The 24343-nt window shown below is 43.0% G+C and overlaps 1 pseudogene; it reads left to right on the top strand.

Annotated features, from left to right (window-relative positions):
* The first annotated feature begins 1866 nt into the window (after positions 1-1866).
* LOC129395288 (melanoma-associated antigen 8-like) lies at positions 1867-2855 on the top strand (annotated as a pseudogene).
* The last annotated feature ends 21488 nt before the right edge of the window (positions 2856-24343 follow it).

Raw genomic sequence — 24343 nt, 5'->3', positions numbered from 1 at the left:
GTCCCTTCACTTCTGCCTCCCAGGCCCCAGAGAGGTGGGGGCCTCCGTCTGAGGGGTGTCCTCAGCTCAGCAGAGATAGCCACACCTGGTCAGCACAGGTTGGGTCCAGTCTGCCAGGAGTCAAGAGGAGGAAGGTTGGTGAGGACTGAAGGTAAGAAGGTACCTCCACACCTCCAAGAAGAAGGGAACTCGCAGAACCTGGCTTCCACTGTTCTCAGCCCCGGGTGGCCCCAGGCATAGGTACCATGTGGCATGCTCTCCTTTCTGCCATATGGCGGGAGGTGGGAGGTCTCAGGGAGGTGAACACCTTGGTATTAGTGGTACTTACGGTTCAACAGAGGAAGCCACATCTGGCCAGCAGAGGGAGGGGTCCCAGGATCAGCAGGACCCAAGGAGTGCCCCCTTCATGAGGACTGACGGTACCCCTGGCCCAGAAGGAAAGGACTCCACAGATTATGGCTGTCACTTGTTCTTAGCTCTGGGACAACCAGATCAGGAATGTCCCTAATTGGCAATCTCACTTGTACCACAGATAGGAAGTTGGGGAACCCTCGGGGACATGGGGTGTTGGTGTAAAGGCGAGATGGCTGCTCCTCTCAGGAGTTTGGGGGTTGAGGAAGGGCAGGCGCCAGGAGGAGTAAAGATGAATAACCCACCGGAAGACATTGGAAGCCTCACCCCAGAACCAAAGGGGCCAGCTCCTGGAGTGAGCCCTGGACACCCCACCCAATGGTGATGGGATGTGGCGCCTCCTCACTTCTGTTTCTAGATCTTAGGGAGGTGAGGACCTTGCTTTCAGAGGGTGACTCAGGTCAACACAGGGACCCCAGTCTGATCGACTGACACACTGGTCCCAGGATCTGCCAGGTGTCCAGGTGAGGAACCTGAGGGAGGACTGAGGGTACCCCCAGGCAAGAACGCAAACGGGGGCTCCACAGAAATCTTCCCTGCCCCTGATGTCACCCCAGAAAGCATAGGCAGGGCTGTCAGCTGAGGTCTCTCTCTTATCCTGGGATCATCAGTGTCAGGGAGGGGGATGCCTTGGTCTTAGGGGGCTGCACTCAGGTCAGTAGAGGGAGAGCCCCAGATTCTGCCAGGAGTCAACATGAGGACCCAGCAGGCTCCTCGCCCAGGACACATGGTGTCCAGTGAATTTGGATATCTCTTGCTGTCTCTCCCAGTGGACCTAGGCACATGTGGCCAGATGTGGGTCCCCTCATACCCTTCTGTTCCATATCAGGGTTGTGAACTCTTTATCTGAGTTTCTCGAGCCAGCAAAAGGGCAGGATGAGGCCCCTCCAGGAGAAAGGTGAGTGAGCACAGAGGGGACCATGCACCCCATGAGAGTAGGGACCTCACAGAGCCTGGTCAACCCTTCTGACAGCACTGGAAAGCCGGGGCTGTGCTTGCAGTCTGCACCCTGAGGGCCCCTCGATTCCTCTTTTAGGAGCTCCAGCAACCAGGCAGTTAGGCCTTGGTCTGAGGCACTGTGCTCAGGTCACAGAGCAGAGGAGTCGCAGGCAGTGTTAGCAGTCAAGGCGAGGTTCTGATCTGAATGGACAACAAGGGCCCCACACTCCCCAGAACACAAGGGACTCCAGAGAGCCCAGCCTCACCTTCCCTACTGTCAGTCCTGCAGCCTCAGCCTCTGCTGGCCGGCTATACCCTGAGGTGCCCTCTCACTTCCTCCTTCAGGTTCTCAGCGGACAGGCCGACCAGGAGGTCAGAAGCCCCAGGAGGCCCCAGAGGAGCACCAAAGGAGAAGATCTGTAAGTAGGCCTTTGTTAGGGCCTCCAGGGCGTGGTTCGCAAATGAGGCCCCTCACAAGCTCCTTCTCTCCCCAGATCTGTGGGTTCCTCCCCATCGCCCAGCTGCTGCCCGCACTCCAGCCTGCTGCCCTGACCAGAGTCATCATGCCTTCTGAGCAGAGGAGTCAGCACTGCAAGCCTGAGGATGGCCTTGAGGCCCAAGGACAGGAGGCTCTGGGCCTGGTGGGTGCGCAGGCCCCCGCCACCGAGGAGCACGAGGCTGCCTCCTCCTTCACTCTGATTGAAGGCACCCTGGAGGAGGTGCCTGCTGCTGGGTCCCCCAGTCCTCCCCTGAGTCTCAGGGTTCCTCCTTTTCCCTGACCATCAGCAACAACACTCTATGGAGCCCATCCAGTGAGGGCACCAGCAGCCGGGAAGAGGAGGGGCCAACCACCTAGACACACCCCACTCACCTGGCGTCCTTGTTCCAACGGGAAGGTGGCTGAGTTGGTTCGCTTCCTGCTGCACAAGTATCGAGTCAAGGAGCTGGTCACAAAGGCAGAAATGCTGGACAGTGTCATCAAAAATTACAAGCACTAGTTTCCTGTGATCTATGGCAAAGCCTCAGAGTGCATGCAGCTGATGTTTGGCATTGACGTGAAGGAAGTGGACCCCACGGCCACTCCTACGTCCTTGTCACCTGCTTGGGCCTCTCCTACAATGGCCTGCTGGGTGATGATCAGAGCATGCCCGAGACCGGCCTTCTGATTATGGTCTTGACCATGATCTTAATGGAGGGCCACTGTGCCCCTGAGGAGGCAATCTGGGAAGCGTTGAGTGTAATGGTGTATGATGGGATGGAGCAGTTTCTTTGGGCAGCTGAGGAAGCTGCTCACCCAAGATTGGGTGCAGGAAAACTACCTGCAATACCGCCAGGTGCCCAGCAGTGATCCCCCGTGCTACCAGTTCCTGTGGGGTCCAAGGGCCCTCATTGAAACCAGCTATGTGAAAGTCCTGGAGTATGCAGCCAGGGTCAGTACTAAAGAGAGCATTTCCTACCCATCCCTGCATGAAGAGGCTTTGGGAGAGGAGGAAGAGGGAGTCTGAGCAGAAGTTGCAGCCAGGGCCAGTGGGGCAGGTTGGGGGAGGGCCTGGGCCAGTGCACATTCCACACATCCACCACCTTCCCTGTCCTGTTACATGAGGCCCATTCTTCACTCCGTGTTTGAAGAGAGCAGTCAATGTTCTCAGTAGTGGGGAGTGTGTTGGGTGTGAGGGAGTACAAGGTGGACCATCTCTCAGTTCCTGTTCTCTTGGGCGATTTGGAGGTTTATCTTTGTTTCCTTTTGCAGTCGTTCAAATGTTCCTTTTAATGGATGGTGTAATGAACTTCAACATTCATTTCATGTATGACAGTAGGCAGACTTACTGTTTTTTATATAGTTAAAAGTAAGTGCATTGTTTTTTATTTATGTAAGAAAATCTATGTTATTTCTTGAATTGGGACAACATAACATAGCAGAGGATTAAGTACCTTTTATAATGTGAAAGAACAAAGCGGTAAAATGGGTGAGATAAAGAAATAAAGAAATTAAATTGGCTGGGCACGGTGGCTCATGCCTGTAATCCCAGCACTTTGGGAGGCCGAGGCACGGGGATCACGAGGTCAGGAGATCGAGACCATTCTGGCTAACACAGTGAAACACCATCTCTACTAAAAATACAAAACTTAGCCGGGCGTGGTGGCGGGTGCCTGTAGTCCCAGCTACTGGGGAGGCTGCGGCAGGAGAATGGTGTGAACCCTGGAGGCGGAGCTCGCAGTGAGCCGAGATCGCGCCACTGCACTCCATCCAGCCTGGGCGACAGAGCGAGACTCCGTCTCAAAAAAAAAAAAAAAAAAAAATTAGCTGGGTGAGGCGGTGGGTGCCTGTAGTCCCAGCTACTCAGGAGGCTGAGAAGGAGAATGGTGTGAACCCAGGAGACAGAGCATGCAGTGAGCCGAGATCGCACTGCTGTAGCCTGGACGACAGAGCAAGACTCTATCTCAAAAAAAAAAAAATTAAATTATAGTTAATTCTTGTCTTTCTTGTATTCTGTGTAGTTAAGAAATACATATTTGCTTGGCTAATATATATTGGATTAGCTTGGCTTCTTTGAGAATGTAATTGAATTAAATATGAATAAATGCATTCCCCTGCTCACTGACTCATTTCGTCCTGAAACATTCATTGAGCTTCTGCTATTTGTAAGTCCCTGGGTTAGTATTGGAGATGCTAAGGTAAGCCAGGCCCACCCCTAACCTTACGGTGGGTGAGTCTAGGATCTGCAGTCATATAACTAAGGTGGACAGATGTCCTCCAACATCTAGAGGAAAAATAAGAGAGGGGTGAGGGTGTGGGGCAACAGGTGAGAGTGGTGGAGTGTACATGCCCTGAGCCAAGGCCTTTTGGGCTTTGGGAAACTGCAGTACCTTTTGGGAGAGCTGATTCTAGTGAAATGGGGTAGGACCAGAGCCAGATTCTCAGAGGATGAGAGAAAAGCTTGGAAGGGAAACCTGCTCAGCAGTTCCTTTTGGATGGTGGATGAAACAGAGAGGCATCTCCTCCTGGGGCAGGAATGGGAGGTGTCCTGCACTCTTGTCTCAGTGCGGTTGAACACGGCACACGAAGTTGATGATGGATACCCATTATCCGGAAGGGTTTCCTTAGAGAGAAGCGTGAATCTCCTGGGATGTGAGGCTCAGATGCCACTGGCCAGGTGTTTTTCTTCCTGGTTGTGAGAGCCAGAGCTGACTCTATTAAAGAGACATTCTAACTAGCTTATCTGAAGTACAATTTGGCCAATTATAGCAACAGAAAGATTTTGGGTCGTGACATAATCAATGAAAAAAGTGGTTTGGATGTAAAAGAAGCTGAGAGAGAGGGAAGGACTTTATTCCTGACTCATATTCTAAGAGCTTTGAGTTGCATTCCAGTTGGGGGAGAGTTCTGCACACTGAAATTTTGAAGTATGCCCCGTGAGAGGGTAAACTAACTGAAATTCATTGACAAAACTTCCTTTTTTTTGGCCGAGTAATTGTTCCATGTCCTATTCGCCTGCATAGTTTCTGATAAGTCCTGGAGAACCACAACAACAATAAGAAAATCCCAGAATACTAGGATCTGGGGTCAAATACTAGAAATAAAAGCCATCTGCCATTCCGTAAACTTCTTATTTGTGTCAGGACTTGAGCCAGGTGCATCACTTACATTCCATACACTCCGACAGCCCTATTGGTCAAGGCTTATTACCCATGCTTCACGGACGAAGAATCTGAGGCTCACAGGGCTTGAGAATGTCCCAGGATCACGAGGGTAGTAAGTAACAGGGCCGGAACCAGATCTCTAGTCTGATTCCACTGGAGCCCAAGCTGTTCCCACTCCTCCCAGCCTGAGGCCCACTTCCTGAGCAGTAGTTCATTTCTCACCACTGCATCATGTCTCTCAGGTGACAAAAGGAAGGACCCTGGGGACAAAGTACTAAAAGCAGGCCAAAAGAAGGTGACAATGAGAATCAAACAGAATTTGGGTGGCATGTGTTGGGGCCCCTGGGAGCTGACTGCTGGGTGCTTTCTGTTGAGCACCTACTATGAAAGATGTTATGGGAGAGCCTACAAATGCTCATCCACATCTTGGCTCCTCCGTCAAAGGCACAAGGGACAAGTACACTCCCAGCCAGCATGTCTGTCTGGCCCCAACACTTTCCCGAGTTACAACACCCTTCCCTTGGTCGCCCTCACGTGCCCTCCATTCCAACTCAGAGGCCCAGCCTGGTGCTTGCTCTTCCTTGCTGCCTCAGGAGGCTGCACAGAATCCCCTGCTTTCCCCAGAACATGGAGCATCCCTATCCCCTGCAGAACCCCCCTAGCTTTCCCACGGCTCACCTTCGGTCCTGTCCCACAGCCACAGCCACCTGGTCCTCCCTCCCTGGGAGTTCTATACACATTCTTTATTTTCCCAATGGGCTGTGAATAGACTATACTTTGCCCATAATCTCCTGACTCTTGGGAAACAGCCCTGAAGGTGGAGAGTAGATTTTTAAGCCACTCACATATTTGCAGTAGGATTTTAATGGGCTTCTTATCTGAAGCTGGGAACTGAACAGGCAAACAAATAGATAGTGCTCAGAAATTCCATTCCCTCATAAGAGGTAGAAGAGGAGCACCCATCCTCTAAAGCTGAATTCTTACAAACACTGGGCTCCTCCCGGGGTATGAGAAATGTGTCCTTGATGGACATGCCACCTGGAATTTGAAAAGAATGATGAATCACTCTTCCACTGCCTCCTGTCTGGCATCTGCACCCAGGGACATACTGGCTTTCAGTGTGACTAGTGGCACCTGCACAGGTGTTTAGGCAAGAACAGTTATGTGGAGAGAAGCAGATATGTCAGGTAAGATTCTGCCCCTGCATCAGGTGGAAGGAGGAAATCCGCAGCCTCCTGAGATGATAGATGGCATTGCAAAGGGAAGTGCGGTAAATGCTATGGAGTATGGAAGGTGAAATCTCCCTGCTAACTTTTGCAGGATCTTCTTCAATTTGACGGGTTAATGCATTTGAAAGCATCTGCTACGTGGTAGACACTTGCAAATTCAGAGAATTTCAAGGCAAAACTGGTCTTCTCAGAACCGTCTATAAGAAATGAAGAGTGTAGTTATCATAACAAATTAGAGTTTGTATGTAGCTTCTTCCACTTCTGGCTGCGTTCATAGCCGTTGTTTCTCCACAACTATATTGTTCAAATTTCTCATACTGCCATGGGACATTTTAGCTAGTCTGATCTATTGAAAAAAATAACACTTGGTTTCATCAATTGCATTTATTGTTTCCAGAAGTTTCTGAAGTTTCAATTTCATTAATTTTTCTCTTCCTGTCTATATCATCCCAATCCTTTTGTTTTCCTCAGGTTTAATTTACTTTTATTTTTCTAATTATTTAACATCAATGATTAGATGTTTTATTTGAGCCATTTGTTACTTTCTTACATAAGCACTCAAGGAGATAAAAATTCCTCTAGGCACTACGTTAGCTGATTTCCACATATTTTAAAACATCATATTACCATTTTTATTTATCAGAATATATTTTCTCATTTTCCTTAATAATTTTTTAAACAAAGAAGAGTAAAAATGTGTTGCTTATTTAAAATTACATGGAGACTTTACAAATATGTCCTTTGTTATATTTTTATTTTATTTTATTCTGGATCTTTAAAATTTCCACTTTGTACAATTTCAATTATTAAATTGAAATGTATAATTTGAAATGCATACTTTTTCGTATTAAAACGTATATTTTGTACAACTTCAATTATTTTAAATTTGTTAAGGGTTGTTTTATGGTCTATCTTGGTAAAAATTCCACATACACTTGAAAACAATATTTATTCTGCTGTTGTTCTGTGACGTGTTCAGTAAAAGCCAGTCAGCTCAAGTTGGTTCTTTGTGTTATTCGGGTTGGTCTATAACCTTGCAGAGTTTCTGTGTACTTCAATCATTTACTCAGAGAGGAGTTTTGCAATCTCCAAATGCAAGTGTAGATTTGACTATTTATTCTTTCAATTCTATCAGATGTTTCATGTATTTTAAAACAATGCTTTTAGGTGAACTAACAGGATTATGATGTATTTTTTGTTAATTGACTCTTTTATCATTGCATAATGTCCCTATTTATCCAGGGTAATTTTCCTTCCCATAAAGTTTTTAGAAGTTTACTTTTCTGTTTTTCCAGCTTTCTTTTTAATTTTCAATTTTATTATTTAAATGGACAAACAGTGTTTTTTTCCTTTTCTGTCCAATTCTGTGGGTTTTGCTCATGTGTAGATTCATGGAACCACCATCACAATCTTCATACAAACAATTCCGTCACCCTCCTCTCCTAAAGAAACCCCTTTTACTTGCTATACACTTACAGTTATACCCACATGTCTACAACTAACAGTGGGAACCTCTCATCTGTACTCACTATTTCAGTTTTCTCTTTCAAGAATGTCACATGAATAGAAAAAATAGAATATGTACCTGGTTGAGACTGGCTCTTTCCACACAGCAAGACACCTTTGAGTTTGATACACCTTGTTGTGCATACCAGTAGTTCATGCCTTTTATTGCAGAGTAGTTATTTCATAGTATGGATACACAAAAACTTCATTGTCCATTTATCCACAAAAATATATTTGTGTAATTTTCAGGTTTTCTCAAATATGACTAGAGCTGCTGTAAACATTCATGTAGTAATGTCTTTTAAAATTTTTTTTAGTTATTTTCAAATATATGTTACTGTAGCTCATTATGCCTTAATATGCATTTCTCTAATAGCTGTGATGTAGAATAATTTCTCATGTGCTTCTTTGTCATGCATGTGTCCACACTGGACAATGCCCTCAACATACTGGGCACTGCAGGAACACACCTCAAAATAATATAGCCATCTATGTACAAACCCACAGCCAACATCATATGGAATGGACAAAAGATGGAAGTGATCTCCATGAGAACCAGAACAAAACAAGGATGCATACTCTCACCATTCCTATTCAACATATTATGGAAGTCCTAGCCAGAGCAATCAGGCAAGGCAAAGATATAAAAGGCATCCAAATAGGAAGAGAGGAAGTCAAATTATCTCTCCTTGCAGATGATATGATTTTACACCAAGAAAGCCCCGATAGTCTCTGCCCAGAAGCTCCTAGATCTGATAAATAACTTCAGCAAAGTTTCAAGATACGAAATCAAGGTACAAAAATCAGCAACAATTCTATACACCAACAACATCCAAGTGGAGAGCCAAATCAAAAACATAATCGCATTCATGATACAAAAGTATAAAATGCCTAGGAATGCAGCGAATCAGAGAGGTGAAACGCCTTTAAAGTGGCAGTTACAAATACTGCTGAAAAAAATCAGAGATGACACAGGCAAATGGGAAAACATTACATGCTCATGCTTAGGAAAAATCAATAATATTTAAATGGCCATAATGCCTAAAGCAATTTACCGATTTAACGCTATTCCTAACAAACTACCAATGACATTTTTCACAGATTAGAAAAAAACTATTCTAAATTCCATGTGGAACCAGAAATAAACCTGAATAGTCAAAAGCAATCATAAGCAAAAAGAGCATAGCCAGAGGCATCACAGGACCTGACTCTAAACTATACTATAATGCTACAGTAACCAAAACATGATAGTCTTCTCTAACACAGGTCATAAGCAAAAAGAGCATAGCCAGAGGCATCACAGGACCTGACTCTAAACTATACTATAATGCTACAGTAACCAAAACATGATAGTCTTCTCTAACACGGGTTAGAGAACCCAGAAATAAAGCCACACAGCTATAACCATCTGATCTTCAACAAAATTGACAAAAACAAGCAATGAGGAAATGAGTTCCTATCAATAAATGGTGCTGGCATAACTGGCTAGCCATACGCAGAAGATTGAAACTGAGCCCCTTCCAGTTTCAACTCAAGATGAATTCATCTTTAATCCATCAACTCAAGATGGATTAAAGACATAAATGAAAAACCTAAAACGATAAAAGTCCTAGAAGAAAACCTAGGAAATACCATTCTGGATGTGGGCCTTGACAAAGATTTCATGATGAGGATTCCAAAAGCTATTGTAAAAACCCCCAAATTGAGAATAAGACCTAAGTAAACTAAAGAACTTCTTCACGTGAAAAGAAACTATCAACCCAGCAAACAGAAAGGCTACAGAATGGGAGAAAGATTTGCAGACTACGCATCCAACAGAGGTCTAATATCCAGAATCTATAAGGAACTTTAACAAATTAACAAGGAAAAAACAACCCCATTAAAAAATGGGCCAAGAACATGAGCAGACACTTCTCAAAAGATGACATACACACAGCCAACAAGCATAGGAAAAAGTGTCCAATGTCACTAACATAGAAATGCAAATTAAAATTACAATGAGATACCATCTCACAACAGTCAGAATGGCTATTAATAAAAAGTCAAAAAAGAAACTGATGCTGCTGAGGTCATGAGGAAACTGATACACTACTGGTGGGAATGTACATTCCTTCAGCTATCGTGAAAAGTAGTTTGTAAATTTCTCCAAGAAATTAAATCAGAATTACCAATCGACCCAGCAATCCCATTACTGGATATGTACCCAAGGGAATATAAATTGTTCTACCATAAAGACACATGCACACATATGTTCATCACAGCACTATTCACAGTAGCAAAGACATAGAATTAACTGAGATGCTCATCAATGGTGGACTGGATAAAGAAAATGTGGTATATATGGACCATGAAATACTATGCAGCCATTAAAAATAACAAAATCATGACCTTTGCAGCAACATGGATGGAGCTGGAGCTATTATTCTAAGCAAATTAATGCAGGAACAGAAAACCAAATACCACATGTTCTCACTTATAAGTAGGAGCTACACATTGAGCATATGTGGACACAAAGGAGGGAACAATAGGCACTGGAAACTATTTTACCAATGTGGAGAGTGGAGCCTAGGGGTAGGGTGACAATTTGAAAACCACCTATCTGATACTATGATGACTACCTGAGTGATAAGTCGTCAGTACACCAAACCTCTGAGACACGCAATATACCCATGCAACAAGTCTGCACAGGTACCCCCTGAAACAAAAATAAAAGTTGGGAAGAACCAAAGAACCAAAACATAATTAAATTTTTTTAAAAAATAAATGCAGTAAAGATTGTAAAGTCAGAAAAAAAATTTCCAAATCATTTTCCACAGTGGTTGTACTATTTCATAATTCCCACTGGCAACACATCAGATTTTAAATTGGTCTTCATCCTTGCTAGCACTTAGTAATATCTTTTTTGAGAAATTTTCAGTCATTTTAAACTATGTGTTATGCTATCTCTTTATGGTTTAATTCTCACTTCTCTAATAGATATGATGAACAATGATTTTTCATGTCTTTATTTGTCATGCATATGTCCACTTAGGGGAAGTGTCTATTGATATCTTTTCCCCATTTACGAAATTTAGTTATTTGTGATAAGTGAACTCATGTTAGGTGATTGTTTTGGACTAAGGTCTGTCTCCAGGCCCTAGCAGAACAGACCTATACAGAATGGAGACACTGGTGCTAATTGTCACTTAATCAAAGCAAATGTTGGCTCATCCTGTATTCTCTTGTTCCCTGGACTGTCTCCTCTGCTTTCCTTTTGCTCTGCTATGCCCTGCTCTGAAAAGACACCTGCCATTTCTCCCCCAGCAAGCAGGCCTGACCTGCCAGGAGGGCAGCATGTAGCTGTGCTTTGCCTGCTCTCCAAGCATGCTATGGCCCTGAACCAGGGGTCTTGGCTGACCGCAGACTATAACCTGTATAGCGCCTACGATTATACAATACCATCTACGGAGTAAGCGCTTGTGAAAACTGCTCTTCCTGCTGGCTGCAATGGATGAGTGGCTCAGTGGTCTGGCCTGGCTGCAAAACACTTTATAGATACAGGAGCTGGTGTCACAGACGAAGGTTATAGAGGAAATGGTGGGGCTGTAGTGCTTAATTTGGGTAAAGAAAGGTTTGAAGTCAAAAAAAGTGATCAAATTGCACAAGTTTTCTGTGAATGGATTTTTTATCCGTAAACAGAAGTTCAAGCTCTGGATGAAGCTGAAAGGCCTTCAGAAGGTTTAGGTTCCACTGGAAAGAATTAAAATCTATGCCAAAATAGAAAATGTGAAATCATACTGTTTTCTGAAAAATGAAGAGTTTTGCTTAAAGTGATTTGTTGTTTGGTACTTCTCTAAATTTAATAACTATAACCTTCTAAAAAGACTGCATTTTCATATGATCAAGGAAAGAGTACATCTGTACAGATCACATAATATACTTTCTTATGTTTTTTTTCCAATAAACAGTTGTATGTAAATCTGTCTTGTGGTGACCTTATTCAAATGGTGTCTTTTAAAAAATTAAATGTATATCAATTACTAATACAGAAAAACTTGTATTGCTTAACTCAACCAATGATACCCCATTAGCAATTTATTTTGCTTTAATGGCTTTAAATCATTAATACTTTTTTTTGAATAAACTTAAATTCTTTCATGGATACAAAATCTTGCATAAGCTAAACCAAAATAAATAAAAAATGAAAGGGAGAGATTAAAGTTGTTCCTTGTTCTTCCCTTCTCTTCACTAGTCTAATTTTTTTTAATCTTAAAATTATTTGTGAGGGTGAGAAAAGAGTCCTCAGTTTATTTTTTTATTATTACATTTCTTTTGGTAGATCTCCTGTTGACTAGGAGAGGTATGCTCTTGAAAAGACATGTGTCTTGGGAATTTCTTACATTTAGTTTGTTTCCCTGAATTTCATCTGAAAACTAAAAAGTATCTGAGATAGGTGTCAATCAATTTGGAAGTTTATTTTGCCAATCTTAAGGGCATGCCCAGGAGGTAGGTCTGTGCCTTTCTCCAGAGATGATTTTGAGGGCTTCAATATTTAAAGGGGAAAAGCAAGCTGGAGGACATTGAGGGAGGGCATGGTCACATTACTGAATGCACATGTTGCAAGAGGAATAGGAGCAGGTAGGGGCATAACCAGTTATGTATTCCTCTCTCCCTCATTAAACTGGCACTTTACGTAAGATAAAGTGAACGTAGAGTAGCTACCTGTGGATATATTTAACCTTTTATCTGTAGCTATCTGCTTAGGAACAAAAGGAAAGGCAGCTTCTTACATGACTCACCTTTCAGATTCATTTTCTTCTTTTGGCATAGTGAACTAGGGTCCCACATTTTTATGTTTCTTTCACATTTCTCCCTCTTTTCTTCTGAAAATCTTTCAGACAAAGCATTTGTATTAGTCACCTTCACACTGCTATAACAAACTACCTGAGCCTGAGCAATATATAAACAAAAGAGGTTTAGTTGACTCACAGTTCCGCATGACTGCGGAGTCCTCAGGAAACACAATCATGGCAGAAAGTGAAGGGGAAGCAAGGCACCTCTCACATGGTAGCAGGAGAGAAAGAGCACAAGGGGGGACCTGCCAAACACTTTTAAACCATCAGATCTCATGAGAACTCACTCACTATCATGAGAACAGCATGGGGGAAACTGCCCCCATGGTCCAATCATTTCCTACCAGGTCCCTCCCTTGTCATGTGGGGATTATAATTCAAGATGAGATTTGGGTGGGGACCAGAGTCAAACCATATCACCATTTTAGAAAAAAATGAGTTTCTGGTTTTGGGTTTTATCTGATCACTCATGGCTAGGACTGTTTATTTCTAGAATACATAATGTAATTCATCATTGCAGTATCCTAGAGAATAATTTCACCAGTCTAATAAATCCCTTCTGCTTATCTAAGGCATACCTTCTCCCAACCCCAGATCACTGGCCACAACAGACATTTTTACTGTCTTTATAGCTTCGCCTTTTCTAGAATGTCAGGTAAATTAGATCATATACTATCTATCATTTTCAGACTGGCTTCTTTCACTTAACACTAAGCACTTAAGATTCATTCATGTTTTTTGTGCCTCAGGGGTCATTTTTTTGGTTGATGAATAATGTTCTGTTGTTGTTGGAACACAGTTTTTCCATTCACCTCCTGAAGAACATCTTGTGTGCTTCCAGTTTCTGACAATGATGAAGTAAGCTGCCACATACATTTGTATGCAAGATTTTTGCGTGGGCATAAGTTTGCAAACCAGCTGGATGTATACCTAGGATTGAAGAGACTGTGCTCAGTTTTGTAATGGAAACAGCTGACAAACTGTCTTTGAAAGTTGCTTTACTACTTTGCATTCCCAGCAGTGATGACCAACAGTGTCTTTTGTTCCTCGTTGCCAGCCATTGGCATTTTCGATTTTTTGGATTTTAGTCATCCTCATACGTGTGTATCTCACTTTTATTTAATTCACAATTTCCTTCTGAAGAATGATGTTGATTATCTTGTCTTATGATTATTTTCCATCTGCATATGTTTTTTGTCAATGTGTCCATTTAGAGATTTTTGCCTGTGAACTTTAAAAAGCAGTTGGGTCCAGGTGCGGTGGCTTACGCCTATAATACCAGCACTTTGGGAGGCTGAGGCAGGCAGATCACCTGAGGTCGGGAGTTCGAGACCAGCCTGACCAACATGGAGAAAGCCCGTCTCTACTTAAAATACAAAATTAGCTGGGCATGGTGGCGCATGCCTGTAATCCCAGCTACTCAGGAAGGCTGAGGCAGGAGAATCGCTTGAACCTGGGAGGTGGAGGTTGCGGTGAGCCGAGATCGCGCCACTGCACTCTAGCCTGAGCAATAAGAGTGAAACTCGGTCTCAAAAAAAAAAAAAAAAAGCATCTGGGCTTCTATTTTTCTGATAAAGTCTTTTAGCACTTTTTTGTCTTTAAGTCAATTAAATATAGAAAATTAAATCATATAAATTATATATAAGCATATAAAATATATAATATATAATCATACATAAGATAACTAATGAGCTGTTTTGAAATTAGAAAAAAATCTAATTTTACAAACCTCAAAATTATTTAAGGTCCATTATGCAGCAGAGAGTAGCAAGAAGAAAGAGACAGGCAGAAATAAATGGAGAAAACAGAATTCAGTTGACTGAGAAGGGTAAAAAAAATCCCTTTTTGTCAAAAAAAATAATATCCTAGAAGAGAAAGAAAGCATAAAGGCCTGATATATATATATATATGCTTGCTTTATACATATATATATGTATGTGTATGTGTATATGTATGTATATTTACCTTTTTTATTATTATACTTTAAGATCTAGGGTACATGTGCATGACGTGCAGGTTTGTTACATATGTATACATGTGCCATATTGGTGTACTGCACCCATTAACTCGTCATTTACATTCCTATTACATTAGGAATATCTCCTAATGCTATTCCTCCCGCCTCTTCCCACTCCACGACAGGCCCCGGTGTGTGATGTTCCCCACCCTGTGTCCAAGTGTTCTCATTGTTCAATTCCCACCTATGAGTGAGAACATGCAGTGTTTGGTTTTTTGTCCTTGCGATAGTTTGCTGAGAATGATGGTTTCCAGCTTCATCCATGTCCCTACAAAGGACATGAACTCATCCTTTTTTATGCCTGCATAGTATTCCATGGTGTATATGTGCCACATTTTCTTAATCCAGTCTATCATTGATGGACATCTGGGTTGGTTCCAAGTCTTTGCTATTGTGAATAGTGCTGCAATAAACATACTTGTGCATGTGTATTTATAGCAGCATTATTTATAATCCTTTGATGTGCTGCTGGATTCAGTTTGCCAGTATTTTATTGAGGATTTTTGCATCGATGTTCATCAGGGATATTGGTCTAAAATTCTTTTTGTTGTGTCTCTGCCAGGCTTTGATATCAGGATGATGCTGGCCTCATAAAATGAGTTAGGGAGGATTCCCTCTCTTTCTATTGATTGGAATAGTTTCAGAAGGAATGGTACCAGCTCCTCTTTGTACCTCTGGTACAATTCGGCTGTGAATCTGTCTGGTCCTCGACTTTTTTTTGGTTGGTAGGCTATTAATTATTGCCTCAATTTCAGAGCCTGTTATTGGTCTATTCAGGGATTCAACTTCTTCCTGGTTTAGGCTTGAGAAGGCGTATGTGTCCAGGAATTTATTCATTTCTTCTAGATTTTCTAGTTTATTTGCGTAGAGGTGTTTATAGTATTCTCTGATGGTAGTTTATATTTCTGTGGGATTGGTGGTGATATCCCCTTTATCATTTTTTATTGTGTCTATTTGATTCTTCTCTCTTTTCTTCTTTATTAGTCTTGCTAGCAGTCTATCAATTTTGTTGATCTTTTCAAAAACCAGCTCCTGGATTCACTGATTTTTTGAAGGGTTTTTTGTGTCTCTGTCTCCTTCAGTTCTGCTTTGATTTTAGTTATTTCTTCCCTTCTGCTAGCTTTTGAATATGTTTGCTCTTGCTTCTCTAGTTCTTTTAATTGTGATGTTAGGGTGTCAATTTTAGATCTTTCCTGCTTTCTCTTGTGGGCATTTAGTGCTATAAATTTCCCTCTACACACTGCTTTAAATGTGTCCCAGAAATTCTGGTATGTTGTGTCTTTGTTCTCATTGGTTTCAAAGAACATCTTTATTTCTGCCTTCATTTCGTTATGTACCCAGTAGTCATTCAGGAGCAGGTTGTTCAGTTTCCATGTAGTTGTGTGGTTTTAAGTGAGTTTCTTAATGGTGAGTTCTAGTTTGATTGCACTGTGGTCTGAAAGACAGTTTGTTATAGTTTCTGTTCTTTTACATTTGCTGAGGAGTGCTTTACTTCCAACTTTGTGGTCAATTTTGGAATAAGTGTGATGTGGTACTGAGAAGAATGTATATTCTGTTGATTTGGGGTGGAGAGTTCTGTAGATGTCTATTAGGTCGGCTTGGTGCAGAGCTGAGTTCAATTCCTGGATATCCTTGTTAACTTTCTGTCTTGATCTGTCTAATGTTGACAGTGGGGAATTAAAGTCTCCTATTATTATTGTGTGGGAGACTAAGTCTCTTTGTCGGTCTCTAAGGACTTGCTTTATGAATCTGGGTGCTCCTGTATTGGGTGCATATATATTTAGGACAGTTAGCTCTTCTTGTTGAATGGATCCCTTTACCATTATGTAATGGCCTTTGTCTCTTTTGATCTTTGTTGGTTTAAAGTCTGTTTTATCCAAGACTAGGATTGCAACCCCTGTCTTTTTTTGTTTTCCATTTGCTTGGTAGATCTTCCTCCATCCTTTTATTTTGAGCCTATGTGTGTCTCTACACTTGAGATGGGTTTTCTGAATACAGCACACTGATGGGTCTTGACTCTTTATCCAATTTGCCAGTCTGTGTCTTTTAACTGGAGCATTTAGCCCATTTACATTTAAGGTTAATATTGTTATGTGTGAATTTGATCCTGTCATTACGATGTTAGCTGGTGATTTTGCTTGTTAGTTGATGAAGTTTCTTCCTAGCATCAGTGGTCTTTACGATTTGGCATGTTTTTACAGTGGCTGGTACCACTTGTTCCTTTCCATGTTTAGTGCTTCCTTCAGGAGCTCTTGTAACGCAGGCCTGGTGATGACAAAATCTCTCAGCATTTGCTTGTCTGTAAAGGATTTTATTTCTCCTTCACTTACGAAGCTTAGTTTGGCAGGATATGAAATTCTGGGTTGAAAATTCTTTTCTTTAAGAATGTTGAATATTGGCCCCCGCTCTCTTCTGGCTTCTATGTAGAGTTTCTACCAAGAGATCCGCTGTTAGTCTGATGGGCTTCCCTTTGTGGGAAACCTGACCTTTCTCTCTGGCTGCCCTTAATATTTTTTCCTTCATTTCAACTTTGGTGAATCTGATAATTATGTGTCTTGGAGTTGCTCTTCTCGAGGAGTATCTTTGTGGCGTTCTCTGTATTTCCTGAATTTGAATGTTGGCCTGCCTTGCTAGGTTGGGGAAGTTCTCCTGGATAGTATCCTGAAGAGTGTTTTCCAACTTGGTTCCATTCCCCCCATCACTTTCAGGTACATCAATTAGACGTAGATTTGGTCTTTTCACATAGTCCCATATTTCTTGGAGGCTTTCTTTGTTTCTTTTTACTCTTTTTTCTCTAAACTTCTCTTCTTGCTTTATTTCATTCATTTGATCTTCAATCACTGATACCCTTTCTTCCACTTGATCAAATCAGCTACTGAGGCTTGTGCATATGTCACGTAGTTCTCGTGCCATGGTTTTCAGCTCCATCAGGTCAGTTAAGGTCTTCTCTATGCTGTTTATTCTAGTTAGCCATTCATCTAATCCTTTTTCAAGATTTTTAGCTTCTTTGCGATGGGTTTGAACATCCTCCTTTAGCTTGGAGAAGTTTGTTATTACCGATCGTCTGAAGCCTTCTTTTCTCAACTCGTCAAAGTCATTCTCCATCCAGCTTTGTTCTGTTGCTGGCAAGGAGCTGCATTTCTTTGGAGGGGAAGAAGCACTCTGATTTTTAGAATTTTCAGCTTTTCTGCTCTGTTTTTTCCCCATCTTTGTGGTTTTATCTACCTTTGGTCTTTGACGTACAGATGGGGTTTTGGTGTGGATGTCCTTTCTGTTTGTTAGTTTTCCTTCTAACCATCAGGACCTTCAGCTGCAGGTCTGTTGGAGTTTGCCTAGGTCCACTCCAGACCCCGTTTGCCTGGGTATCAATCACCAGAGGAGGCTGCAGAACAGCAGATATCGCAGAACGGCAAATGTTGCTGCCTTATTCTTCCTCTGGAAGCTTCGTCTCAGAGGGGCACCGGGCTGTATGAGGTGTCAGTCAGTCCCTACTGGGAGGTGTCTCCCAGTTAGACTACTCGGGGGTCAGGGACCCACTTGAGGAGGCAGTCTGTCCATTCTCAGATCTCAAACTCTGTGTTGGGAGAACCACTACTCTCTTCAAAGCTGTCAGACAGGGACGTTTAAGTCTGCAGAAGTTTCTGCTGCTTTTTGTTCAGCTATGGCCTGCCCCCAGAGGTGGAGTCTACAGAGGCAGGCAGGTCTCCTTGAGCTGCGGTGGGCTCCACCCAGTTCGAGCTTCCCAGCTGCTTTGTTTACCTACTCAAGCCTCAGCAATGGCAGACGTCCCTCCCCCAGCCTTGTTGCTGCCTTGCAGTTCAATCTCAGACTGCTGTGCTAGCAGTGAGCAAGGATCCGTGGGCGTGGGACCCTCCAAGCCAGGCGCAGGATATAATCTCCTTGTGTGCTGTTTGCTAAGACTGTTGGAAAAGTGCAGTATTAGGGTGGGAGTGTCCTAATTTTCCAGGTACTGTCTGTCATGGCTTCCCTTGGCTAGGAAAGGGAATTCTCCTACCCGTTGCACTTCCCGGGTGAGGTGATGCCCCGCCCTGCTTCAGCTCACAATCCGTGAACTGCACCCACTGTCCGACAAGCCCCAGTGAGATGAACCTGGTACCTCAGTTGGAAATGCAGAAATCACCCATCTTCTGCATCACTCAAGCTGGGAGCTGCAGACTGGAGCTGTTCCTATTCGGCCATCTTGAAACTGCTCTATATTTACCTTTTAAAATTCTTGTTTCTTTTTTTCTCAGACGTTAGATATGAGTTCTAAATTTCTTTTCAAATAATTAATATGTCAGTATGTTCAATTCTTTGCTTTCTACTTTTAAACTTAACTTCCTCGTAAAGCAACCTTTTTCGATTACCTACTCCACCCTGACTCATTCAAATTACCTACTCCACCCTGACTCATTCCAATCACCTGTGCCACCTTAACTCATTCTGATCACCTGCTCCACCCTAACTCATTCGGATTACCTGCTACCTGCTCTGCCCTGACTCCCGCCAAAGCACTCAACCCAACATTCTGTTTAAATTAGCCAATCTGAATTTAGCCTGTGCAGGCTAACCCTAGCCAATAGGAGAATGACACAGCAGCAGGGGCCACATGCGTCAGGGATAAGTACCCCTTCCCCTCCCTTGTCCAAGTGTGCGCTCACCATTGCTCCATCTGTAAGGGCATACCCTTTTATAGAAGTAACTTGCCTTGCTGAGAATTAAAAATAAAATTTTATATTTGAGTGCTATTACTTTTGCTGCACTGAAACTTTATATATAACAATTTAGGGGCTGCCTGTGATTACATTCCCCTCTAGGGACGTTGTCTGGTTCTCTCTTGTGAGGAGGCACACCCCGCCCCCTTGTGGCAGCCTCAGGGGTGAGAAATCAAGACCCACCCAGTGTGAGGAATAACCTGGGCTCTCAGCAACGTGGGGGCAGGGGACTGGCCAGCAACCTAGCTTAAAGGATCCTCACATAGTGTGGCAACAACTCTGTGCACAGACCAAGGAAGGAGAAGCTGTGGGAGCTGGAAAAATATTTCCTTGGTGGTCAGGACCAAGGTAAGAAAGTTGCAGTGGGGCGGGGGCAGTGAAGTACTCCTTGGTTGGGGTGGCTTAGAAGTTAAAAAGTGGTGAGACATCCCCATTGTGGGGGATTGAACCTCACACAAATCTCCAGTAGTAGAAATGGCAAGAAACTTCCAGTGGGGGATTGAACCTCACACAAATCTCCAGTAGTAGAAATGGCAAGAAACTTCCAGTGGGGAAATTGAGCCTCACCCCAAAATGCAAGAAATCTCCAGTGGGGACATTGAGCCTCACCCCAAAAGGCAAGAAATTTCCAGTGGGGAAATTGAGCCTTACCCCAAAATGCAAGAAATTTCCAGTGGGGACATTGAGCCTCACCCCAAAAGGTGAGAAATTCCCAGTAAGGGAAATTGAACCTTGAACCTTACCCCAAAACCATCAAGATGGGAAATGCCCCAAGCAAGACAGGGAGCAAGGAGGATAAAGATGGTAACAAAGATATCCCCCCGGATAGCCCCCTAGGTCTCATGCTAAAACACTGGAAGGATAATGAAGGGACTAAAAGAAAAAAGGAAAAAGCAACAAATGATACAATATTGCTGTTTTATTTGAACTCAGGGACCCATCCTCAAACCCTCAATCTTCTGGCTAAAGTTTAGGTCGAATGAGGATGTAATGTGTCAGCTTCTAATCCGATATGTTAATGATAAAAGTCCAGTGTCTCAAGAAGAACTAGGCTATGGAGACAAGGACCTGCCCTCCTTTTTCCCTTAAAAACAAATAGGGAAGAACTCAATCTGGCACCTCAAAATGAAAAGTCAGAGGAGCCAGCTCTCTCGCCTAAACATTCCAGCGCATGAGATCCTCTAGACTATCTTCCCCCATTCAGTGTCCCCAATCTTTCCCCTCACACAGCCACTGACACCTCAGATCCCATTCCAAATCCCCCTCTACTCATGTTATCCCTCCTCCTTAATAACCCTGACTCTTGGGAATTACCATTCCATCAGTCTGTTCCCTCCCGACCTAAATACCCCTGTCTAAAAGGACTGCAGTATGAGGTAGAACGACGTAAAAAAGATATTCAGAATTTCCCATTTCCCTCTGTACATAAGGGGTTAGCCCTGATCCTCTTACCTTTGAAAGAGGTACCACAAGGAGGGTGGGGGGAGGGGGGAAGGGGGCATTGGATTGGTAAATGCTACCCTACCGAGTTCAGAAGTCCACAGTTTTAAAAAAGGAGCTTAAATCACTACTAGATGACCCTTACAGAGTGGCAGACCAAATTGACCAATTCTTAGGACCTCAGTTGTACACCTGGGTCGAGTTAATGTCCATCTTGGGCATCCTCTTTTCAGAGGAAGAAAGAGTAGCTCCACTCCTGCCAGTCCCTCCCCTAGGGAAAGGGGAAGGAGAGGGGAGAACAGCAGCATAAGCAGCTGGCAGAGGCAGGGAAAGAACAGCAGAGAGGAAAGAGAGGGAGGGGGGAAAGAGAGAGAGAGAGGAAGAGACAAAGAGGGAATCAAAGAGAGAAAGAGAGAGAGACACACACAAAGAGGGAGTCAAAGAGAGAGAGAGAAAGAGGCAGAGAGAGAGGAAGAGACAAAGATGGAGTCAGAGAGAGAGGAAGAGACAGAGAGACAAAGAGGGAGTCAAAGAGAGAGAGAGAGAAAGAGGAAGAGACAGAGAAAGAGGGAGTCAGAGAGAGACAGGAAGAGAGACAAAGAGGGAGTCAGAGAGAGAGAGAGACAGAAAGTCAAAGAGAGACAGAAAAAGAGAGGCAGAGAGAGAGGAAGAGACAGACAAAGAGGGAGTCAAAGAGAAAGAGAGGGCAGAGAGGGAGTCAAAGGGAGAGAAAGAGAGAGACAGAAAGTCAAAGAAAGAAAGATAGAAGTAGTGAAGAAGAAACAGTGTACCCTATTCCTTTAAAAGCCAGGGTAAATTTAAAACCTATAATTGATAATTGAAGGTCTTCTCCACGACCCTATAACACTCCAATACCACCTTGTTGTCAGTGTAAACAAGGGCATAGCCCTAAAGCACTTAGGCCACTGACAACCCGTAGCCTTCCTATCTAAAATCCTTAAGCTGCGGATGGCCCAAATGCATTTAATCTGTAGCAGCAACTGCTTTGCTAGCAGAAGAAAGTAGAAAAATCGCTTTTAGAGGAAACTTCATTGTGAGCACACCTCACAAGTTCAGAACTATCTTAAGTCAAAAAAAAAAAAAAAAGCAGAAAGGTAGCTTACTAACTCAAAAATCTTAAAGTATGGGACTCTTCTGTTAGAAAAAGATGATTTAACATTAACCACGGATAATTCCCTTAACCCAGCAGGTTTCCTAACAGGGGCTCTAAATCTTAATTAATTACCATACAAAGGTCTGACCATACCTAGGAGGAACTCCCTTCAGGACAGGACAATAGATGGTTCCTCCCTGGTGACTGAGGGAAAAAGACACAATAGGTATTCAGTAACTGATGGGGAAACTCTTGTAAAAGCAGAGTTACGAAAATGGCCTAATAATTGGTCTAATCAAACCTGAGAGCTGTTTCCACTCAGCCAAGCCTTAAAGTACTTAAAGAACCAGGAAAGAACCATCTATACCAATTCTAAGTAAATCTGGCCTAAACAAGGTCTTGTTAACAGCAAAGGATAATTGAAATCCCAAACTTACAAGGTTTTCAACAAAAGTAAAGTTTGTTAAAAGTTAACAGTGTAACATGTATTATCCTAACTTCTAATCTTATGGTCTTAGGCAGTCTAGTCCACAGACATGAAGGAAGTTCGCTTTGGAAAAGAATGGTTATCATCTTTAGGAAAAAAAGGGTGGGGGGGGGGTGAATTTATGTAAAAAGAATGTTATATGGTAAATTTTTGTCCTAAAGTAAATTAACTGGTTGTTTAAAGAAAAGGATGTTTGCAGCAAGTCAGAAAGTTGAGGCATATGGAAGAATTGTCTGTGAAAGTCATGACCAAAAAAAAGTTATAAAAGGGAATTTATGCAAGAAATGTTGTATAATTTAAAAGTAATTAGGCCTCCTGAATGTAGAATTATTGAAGAAACAGTTTACGTGCAAAGTGTATAAGGAAAGTAAAATATACCTTTGGTAAAAGGATTATATGGAGGCATAATGATGTGGATTTTTACCTATATTAAAAGGTTAAAAAAAAATTTTGTTTTAAAGGTTTAAGCAAGTTTTGAAACGTTAATTGTAAAGGGAGTCCTGTGTGTAAACATATTGGCTAAAGTTACAGAGGTATCATCCAGTTTTTCTGTGAACTGGACATTGTAAATAAAAAGTAAAGTAGAAGTTCGTCTTCAAAGACTTTCCTTCCCATCTAATTAGGAATAAATAGTAACTTCTCTTAGAAGCAAAATTTATTCAAAGACCTGTGCTCCTAAATACTTGCCCTGGCATGCTTATACTGGTCCAAGCAAGCATCAGGTCATAGCCTGTGCCTCTTCCTTATTTAAAAGTGTTTTTACCTTTCTCGGCATTCCACAATTTACTTCCTCCTTCCTTTGTTCTCCTCTACCTTTGCCTCTTTTAAAAACTCCTAAGTTGCTAGCCATTCGGGACGAATACGGACTGTGAGGTCCCGTTCCAGCCAATGGAAACCGGACACAGCAGTAGGGTGGATGCGTCAGGTCATAAATGACCCTGTCTCCTTTGTTTGGTGTATTCTCGTGGCAAAACTGCTGGCGAGTGTACCCTTTCTGCAGAAAGTAAAAATGGCCTTACTAAATAATAATGTTCAAGTGCTATTTCTTTACGGCACTAGGGAACAAGCATTTCAAACAATTTGATGGGCCTTATGGGGATACATTCTCCTCTGGGGGTGGTCTCCAGTCGTCTCTCATGATGGAGCGTGCTCCCTTACCTCATTGCAAGCGTCTCATGGGTGAGAAATTGAGACCCACCCGGTGTGATGAATAAACTTGTACTCTCAGCAATGCAAAAATAAAAAGAGAGAGAGAGAGAGGGAGAGAGAGAAAACAGAAACTGGCCAGCAACCTAACTTAAAGGATCCTCACATACTGCAGTGATGACTCTGTGCACAGACCAAGGAAGGAGAAGCCGCAGCAACCGGTAAAGTAAAAAAACTGCAGGGGTGGTAAAGTATTCCTTAGTCAGGATGTCCTGGAGGTTAGAAAGAGGTGAGAAATCCCCAGGGGCGTTGAACCTCAGAAAGAGCTGAGAATTCCTTGGGGGGGGGGGGTTGAACCTCAGAAACAGGTGAGAAATCCCCATGGTGGGGGAGTTGAACCTCACACAAACCTCCGGAAGTAAGAAAAATATTTAGAAACCGCCCTTTCCTTTCTTCTCAGGGGAAGAAAGAGTAGCTCCACTCCCGCCGGTCCCTCCCCTAAGGGAAGGGAAAGGAGAAGGAAAAACAGCAGCATAGGTGGCTGGCAGAGACTAAGGAAAGACCAGCAGAGAAGAAAAAGAACTTAGGAGAGAAGAGAGAAAGCAAGCAAAAACAGCAGTCACAGAGCCAAACAGCGAGGCAGGCACGCCAAGGGTTAAGTCCCTCTCCCCAGCCCCAGTCTATGTGAAAAAGAGGGCGGTGGACCCTTGCTGGGAGGAGAGCAGAGGAGGTGAATAGGGCATAATTCTTGCAATTTGCGGCAGGCATCTGCCAAGCCTCCAGGCTGGTGACTGCCCGAGGCCCAGACTGCAGCCACGCAAATCTCACCCAGCCCGAGAAACTAAGTGTAAAAAGAAATGAAAAA

Source organism: Pan paniscus, chromosome X (genome assembly GCF_029289425.2).
Source record: "Pan paniscus chromosome X, NHGRI_mPanPan1-v2.0_pri, whole genome shotgun sequence".
NCBI lineage: Eukaryota > Metazoa > Chordata > Mammalia > Primates > Hominidae > Pan > Pan paniscus.
This window is presented reverse-complemented; position numbering and strand designations above follow the sequence as displayed.